At 36.2% G+C, this 8,349-nt stretch overlaps 1 long non-coding RNA gene across 1 annotated transcript; it reads left to right on the top strand.

Moving 5' to 3' along the window:
* The first annotated feature begins 888 nt into the window (after positions 1–888).
* Positions 889–7,580, top strand: LOC308399863. Its single transcript, XR_013972258.1, has 4 exons — positions 889–938; positions 2,695–2,727; positions 6,867–7,026; positions 7,246–7,580. It is a non-coding gene; the product is annotated as an uncharacterized lncRNA (long non-coding RNA).
* The last annotated feature ends 769 nt before the right edge of the window (positions 7,581–8,349 follow it).

Raw genomic sequence — 8,349 nt, 5'->3', positions numbered from 1 at the left:
GGACTTCATAATTCTTCTTAGGTAAATTCACTTGTCACAGCAGCAATAATAAGTGATTAAAACGGACACAAGAGTAGAAAAAAAGAAAAGCAAAAAATACAAATAAAAAACCTAAGATAAAAGTGAATTACACAGACAAAATCCAGATTTGGCATTTGCAAATTAAGGATTACTGGTTGTTCAAACAATTAAGACTATTTACTTGAGCAAACATGCAGTTGAGGATTTTTAGTAGATCAGACACACTCTACTGTATTAGAGAAAAGACAGTTAGCTACATGGAAGATGGAAGTTTTGGTTAATCAGATCCAGTAAAGCTCCTGAAGTATATTACCAATCTGTTAAAATGTTACTCTTCAAACTTGTGCCCTCAAATTATATAACCAGAAATAATTTATATTATCTTTGAACTAGTGGAAAGGAGAGGGAATGGGGTCTTTCAAGCAGTCACACTTCAACTGTGAAACTCCCTTGTCCTTATGGTGTATTGACATTATTGAAACTTTTCAAAAGCAGTCTAATGTTAGAAGAGCTTTTAGGTAAACTGTTATTCTTCTTCTTATCATTATGATATTTTTATTAATTATATTTTTATTATGATGTTGATTTGGGTGACAATTTTTGATAAATATTATATATTAATTTTTTAAACATATTAACCATCCCTATGCTTAAACTTTTAAAAACAAAATTGTTCTTTTAAACTTGTGCATTGTTTGACTTTTAAAATTTTTGTATCAGGTGTAAAACGACTTTTTAAATAAAGTTGTTTTTAACGTGAGCAGCTCCTATTGGCTCGTTTAAAAAGAGGGAGGAGCAGATTGCACCGCCTAGCGTCTAGTCTTCGCGGTCTTTCGTCTGTTGCGGCCTTTTCTCTCCCTGGTGTTTGAGAACATGGAGGACAAAAGGATACCAAAGAATCGAAAACTATGACAAAGGTAAATACTTAAAGTTTGATACGTTTTCATCAATGGTTATTTTAGTAACTTTCTATAGTCGTCCTAAACGGTATAAGGGGGAGAAGCATAACATCTTTAGCTAGCAGGTAGAACTGGGTTAATTTACTGCATTGTCTTTGGCAAACATAATTTAAAGTTAATTACAAAACTCTTACTGCCTATGTCTGTGAAGGTTCTCAGTTATCCAGGTCATCGTAGTCAAAGGAGCTCTTTGCAAGCTCCTTTGACTCTTGCTGCCTATATTCTACTCAATAAAGTTCATCTTATCTTATTCTGTTTTCATTGCACCATTCTCTCTATACAGTTTTTGAATTTACACACTATAACGTACACGGCAGTTTTTTTTTCTGTGCTTCTGCAACCGTTTCTTAGGTTTTCCTATAAGGTTTTTGTAATTAATTTAAAAAATGTATATTATTTTTTGGCTTTAGTGGATTCCCGCTCAGCTAACTCGGCCATTATGCACTACCCAGTAAACAAGATGGCTGAACAGTATTTTAAATGTCTGAACATGAGCTAGTCATACCATGTTACATAATATTCATGTGCAGTGTAGCAAGCTCACCTTATAGGGGTGTAAAACATGAGGCGTATGAGGTGATTGTTTAAATCAGCCTGCAGCTGAAACAGTTTTCTGATCTGAACGTAAACCTACTGGTCACGTTTACGGTAATGTTACCAGATATGCATTGTACTATAGGAAAACGGTGGTGGATCAGTGTGCAAAAAGCCCCCAAAAGAAACACACAGCTTCTTTAGCTCAAACACTGTCTGATCACTCTCTTAGATACTGTGCTGTTCCATCTAGGTATTGGTTACTGAGAAATGTTAGGTCATTAATTAATTAAGAGAGTGCAGCTGTTCAGATCAGATGGTGAAGTAGGAAAATGCAGAACATGAATTACAATTACAAAGCTTAAGTTTAAAACAATTATTATATATTAAGCATTTTTTTTGCTCTTTTTTTAAAATTCTTTTAGCTAATAATGGACTCAATTTTATTATCAACTTCAAAGACCTATTAAACTTTTAAACCATTAAATCCAGGAAATTAGATGCCCGTAAATGTACAAGACCCTCTTTATGGCTTGTATCCCCAAATATTTAATAATCCTTTCTAAAAGTACACAAATTTTGTTCTTTTCAATTAAATAGTGCATGTTTAATGTATTCTTGAGCAGGTAAAAATTCCACTAAATTAGTTTTTGCATATTTTTAAGTATAATCAAATTTTTATAGTTTGCAAGTACTTTTAATTTGGAGATTTTGCCACTTGATTTGAAGTTTGGATAGTGCTTTAGTGTATAGTGGATAGTGTAATTTGTAAATGTTTTGAACTCATCTGGCTTCTTAATAATTTAATAAAAAATTAACAAGCCATGTGATAATTTGAAAACCACTAGGGACCACTTATTACTATGTCACCAATTTTTTACTTAAAGGAATTTAGGATTTATGTCTGTCAAGTCACTTGTTCTGGCATAAGTCACCATTTTGATATATCTTCCTGTGACTTTAAAGTCTGTCAGCTAGTTGGATACATTTTTGCACTGCTAGTGTTTGCTGCTTGAATTAGTCAGTTTATCATATAAACACATGCAGTGCCTTTCAAACTTTTAATTACACTGTTCATTTTATGCATTAGTAAGAGAATCTTTTATATTGAATTATCCTGGGAAAAAACAAATGTTTTTATTTTCTCATGCACTGTCTTTCATTTCCTTATCACGTTTAGATTCTTCAAGATCACAAGCACCATCTTTGACATGTAAGTAACTTTCATATTATTTGTATTACTTATTATTATTATTATTTTTGAAAAGTGATGGTCTTTGGGGCATCCTTTATTTTTTTTTTACTGGTATTCAATGTGTATGTATGTATGTATATGTGTATATATATATATATATATATATATACACACACAGGTGTATATGATCAATTTTAAAATTTAACATTTATTTAAATTTCCATCTTTTATGCTAACAATAATGCCAACAGTGTTCTCTTCACTTGTCCCACAACTCTGACAGTTTTGGTCCTCTGCTCTCCTCACAATTGGCTGATTTCCATCTGAGCTGCTACTGTCAACTGCATTAAACTGATTTTACATTGCCTTGTTATTCTAATCTTTATCTGCGTTTTGGACTCCAAACATTCACACCTGCTGTTAGTAACCAGAGCTCACAAGAGTGTAAGGCGTGTTGTTCAATAAAGTGATCGATGTGTTCACTAGCTGATTTAAATAAACCGGTAACTTATTAAATCCATATTTTATAGGAAGTACATTACTGATAAAAGTGGTAATAAACACGGTAACCAATAAAAATTAAAATTTCCTGTTATAAAAAAAAATACTGCTGTGAGCTCGGTTTTCTAACACCAGGTGTGAACATCTACAGTCTTTAAGCGCTGGTAAAGATTTAAAAATAAAAGCATTCAATAACATAACATTAAACACTAAATTAGTTTGATGGTGTTGACTGCAGCAGCTCAATGTTAATCAGCTCATGGTGATGGGAGCAGATGAGCGTTTTTCATCATGGTTGTTAGTGATGTGTTGGTCAAAATGAAACGGCTCTTTGAAGTGAATGACACAAGCATGTGTTTTTTTTTTTTTCTCTCACTCTCTCTCGCACTTTTCCCCGCTTCACTCCGCAGCAAGCCTAGTACTTTGTGCTGGGAAGAGGGGGGAGGGGCGGTAGTTACACACGCAGTAGCACAGGAACAGAGCAGGAGGGAGAGAGACAGAAAGAGAGCCAGGGACAACAACGTCACATTAGAAAGGTATAGTGATCATGCACAACTATTTTCAATTGCAGATGATAAAGGACTCAGAAAGTTTATTCATGCAGGTCTATATGACAGAGAATATGCATCTTCTTTTTGTTTTCATATTATAATTTATATTTGTGTTGTGCTTTGCAGTGTTTTGTGTTGTTTTCACTTTAAATTTGTTTAAAAGGAAAAAGCTGAAAATTTAAATAGTTAAAAGTTCAAATGTAAATAGTTGTTTTTTGTATTATATGATTTATTTATTACATTTTATGTGGAGAGAATAAATAAAAGTATATTTACGGTGCCCGATAGAGACAAAGCACGTACAAACCCCAAAACACGTAAAAACTCTATAGCATGTACAAAACACAACAGAAGTGCTCCAGGATGCTAGGCACAGTGTTGAGCTTTTGTTACCTAGTGGCTACACAAGCCAGGAAGTACCAACGACCGGATTTGGTGTGTGGTAGTAACAGGTAAATGAACAGTTTTTGGAATTTTTTATGAATATATATGAGTGCTTGTGTATAAATACACAAACAATACACATATGATTTCAATTGTGTAAATTAAGTGATCTAGTAGCTCTGTTTTGGAAGTTCAGTTAATGCTAGAAATGGGTTTTGTAGTTTGTACATGCTTTGTCTCTAGGGGCCACCATATACATTTATATATAAACATATATAAATAAAACCACGTTTCTTTTTTTACGTTAGTAATTCCTTTTGTGCATAATTTTATATTGTTGTTAATAATAAATTAATTAAAGCAACAAAACAACCTGAAGAGCCAGTTGCGAGCCGAAAGAGCCGGCTTTCTAAAAAGAGACGAAAATCCCATCACTAGTTGTGTAATATGCTGGTATTGATATGATCAAAAATGAACTTAGTTGTTTTGTATTCTATAGAAATTGTACATCTAATTATTAACGAGGCTTTCTGCTGATGTTATCAATTAAAAATTTATTGTTTTATTTTTAAGCAACAACTTTTTAGTATGCAATCAGTCCATGCTGTACAGGACAGATTTGTAAACTGTGCATACAAAAATAGACTATTTTACAAAATTGCTCTTTCAACAAATGTAAATCACAGCAGATTTTTTTTGTTGTAGGTGCACTGTCACAACTAGAAATGTGGGGGGAAGTCCTCAAAATTGAAGGCAGAACAGGAAAATACATGGAAATAACAATTTTCCTTTAAGCACATCAGTAAAGGTCGACCCAGATACTTGATAACTGTTGGTATAGGTATGACATGAATTTGAATCTCCATTATCACAGGTTTTAATTGGGAGGCAACATGCAGATATACAGGAGGATTATAAACAGCAATTCCTATTGCATACAACTGTTTTAGAAAATACCAACAACACTGTTAATTTATCACTTGCTGGTCTATAGACTTTACAGTGTGGATGGAGGGAAAATCCATCTGGCTCCACTCTGGCTGAATTGGTGCTACAAACAACTCTGCGCTCGGCTTTCCTGGCTGTGTGTGGATTTAAACTTACACATCCAAATTTTGACCCTATTTTTCTTTCTTTTAGCTGATTGGTCAATTTCATGTCAATCACCAATTAAACAATCCAATCAGAGAACATCTCCAGAAGTTGATTCTGTTCATCTGGACGTAGCATTTTCAGTGGGAGAAAATGCTGCAAGCGCTACGTCCAGATGAAGAGAATCAACTTTTGGAGATTTACTTACCTGGATGATTGAGCATGCATCAAGACAATCAGAGAACAGATAAGTTTGGCTGTTGGAGGGCTGCATTACGGAGCTTCAGGTCATGGAAGAATAAATTCCCTTTTACATGCCAGAGCAGCATTTTTCTTCATTAGCTCGAAGTAAAACAGTCTGTGCGTGTCAGAGTTCAGTGGTTTTTGTGTCACAGGGCTTATGTGTAAAAATCTGGCCAGGGACCATCACATTACACTGCTATCATATTTTTCTGTTGCTATCATGTTTCTTTTCTGAGATGTTGTTACTTTTATGACAGATGTAACGAGAAATCTTCCAGAAAGTTAAATTTTTTTATGGTAATGGTAAATGGCCTGCATTTGTATAGCGCTTTTCTAGTCCCTAAGGACCTCAAAGCGCTTCACACTACATTCAGTCATTCACCCATTCACACACACATTCACACACTGGTGATGGCAGCTACATTGTAGCCACAGCCACCCTGGGGCGCACTGACAGAGGCGAGGCTGCCGGACACTGGCGCCACCGGGCCCTCTGACCACCACCACCAGTAGGCAAACATGGGGTTATTATCTTGCCCGAGGATATTTGGCACGCAGCCAGGAGGCAGCCTGGGATCGAACCACCGACCTTCTGATTAGTGGCTGACCTGCTCTGCCACCTGAGCTACAGCCACCCCTTATTCTAATATTCTAATCAAATATTTGATTCTGATAACAGATAAAGATTTTTTTTTAACTTTTGTTCTGCTATTTCATAGTTTATACAAATTTTGGCCAATTCCTATTTATTTTATCCCTTTAGCCCCCAAAAAGTCGCCTGCGACAGGTTTTTCCAAACTTGTCTCGTCAAACCTGAGCTCTGCCAGGGGCCCAACACGCCTGGACTTTTAGAAGAAAGGAGATGTCCGAAAATAAACCACAGGGTCAAATACTTGATTTTGTTCAGTGTTTTAGAGTTATTAATTTGAATTGACTAATTTAAATATTTTATTCATGTACATTTTGATTGCCTTTAGTAAAAATGGCAAAATTTCAATTTTTTTTCCCCTGTTATTAATCCTTGATTACATTCATATAGTATACAGTAGAGGAAAAAACCTACCAGACCTACCAGTTATCCTGCGTAATATTATTGGGGATAAGGGTTAAGGAACCGCAACCATTATCTTAAGCTTAGGCTGTTGCCCCTCGACCCAATCCGGTACTAAGTATAGAGGCCCAGACTTCGCTCTCTCCAGGCACTTGGCCCAGCTCTTCCGGGGGAATCCCAAGGCATTTCCAGGCCAGCCAAAAAACATAGTCCCTCCAGCATGTCCTGGGTGTTCTGGGTCTCTTCCTGGTGGGACGTGCCCAAAACACGTCACCAGGGAGGCATCCTAACCAGATGCCAGTATCTAATCTGTCCTTTTTGTATGTTCCCCTCAGGTTGCCATGGTAGCAGATACAGGGGAAACAAGTGTAGACGATGCCACAAGAAGGATGATGAAATTCCTCATATCACCTGAGCTGGCTGTGGAGTACAACATGCTTGGCCGACATGGGAAAAAAAAGTTCAGAGATTTGCGTCTTTTTAATGTTGTGTATGGTAAGTTAGTTTCACTTGAGACATTTGAACTTTAGAAAACTAAACTTTTTTAATAAAGTGTTTGAAAGTGTAATTGAGATTGGTTATCATGCAATTTGTATATATTTTTTGAGGCAATAAAGTGAAATAAACATTGTTCTTTGCAAATCATCACCAAATGAAGTAAGCTAAGATTAACTTTACTTTGGCTTGCCCATTTTTCTTCTTCTTCATTTGCAGAGGCACTGAAGAATTATTTAACATCAAAAGTCAACTTCAAGAAGCAGAGAAGGCTCTGTCAAAGTGGTTCACTGGAGCTAAAGACAGAGGAGGACCGAGGGCTGCAAGGGTACAAAATAGACTTACGGCTCTGTAGAAATACAAAACAAGAAACCCTGCTGATTCAAGATAAGCTTTTGAGTTTTCCATCTGACTTTTTCCCCATGTTGCTACAGTTCCAAATATCTAAGGAATTTTGCTGTAGTTTGACATTTCTAGTTTTTAAACGTTTACGCACTTTGGAATACAGTTACGTAAAATCACAGTTGTTGGACAAAATAAATGTGAAAAATGTTGTTTTGTGTACCCTCGTGATTTTTGAAATGGTTTTATTTACAAATTAGATTTTGTTTGCGGTCAGCTTTAATATATTTGGTGTCTTTGTGTCACAGAACCCGTATTAGCCGTCTAAAAAATTGATTTTGTGACTGTTTTACTACATGGGGCCCACTCAGTGCCAGAACTTAGTCAATTCAAACTAGAAGTAAGATGCAAATACAGAACCTACTGCTAATGCCATTCCAACTTTTTAGCTCATGTTTTCCTCATGTTGTACCCACTAAGAACTTGAAAAATGGGGCCTAGGTGGGTTTCAGTGTACTTTGCCCAGTTGGGGTTCATTTAGTTCCCAGATTTTACCAATATAACACCAAAATGGGCTTATAAAATGGGGCCATTATGGAACCCGCGGACAATCCCACTTAAAACCCACTTTTTAGCCTATGTTGTTCCCACATGGAACCCACAACAAACTGAAAAATGGGGCCCAGGTGGGTTTCTGTGTACTTTGCCCAGTTGGGGCCCATTTAGTTCCCAGATTTTCCTAACATAACACCTATATGGGCATTTAATGTGGGGCCATTACGGAACCCGCGGACAATCCTATATGGGGCCCATTTTTCAGCCCATTTCCAAACCATATGGGCCCCACATATAAATGTTGGCTGGGAAATAAGATCAGGCTGATCCTGCCATGATTTGTTCCCCCTGTCTAAATCCCAGACTAACAGTATCTCACAGTTGTTTATGTTTTTCGACCCATTTTGCACACAGAGGCATTTTTTG

Source organism: Rhamphochromis sp. 'chilingali', assembly GCF_963969265.1.
Source record: "Rhamphochromis sp. 'chilingali' genome assembly, chromosome: 1".
Taxonomy (NCBI): domain Eukaryota; kingdom Metazoa; phylum Chordata; class Actinopteri; order Cichliformes; family Cichlidae; genus Rhamphochromis; species Rhamphochromis sp. 'chilingali'.
Note: the sequence above shows the minus strand (reverse complement) of the source record. Positions and strands in the feature narration are given on the sequence as shown.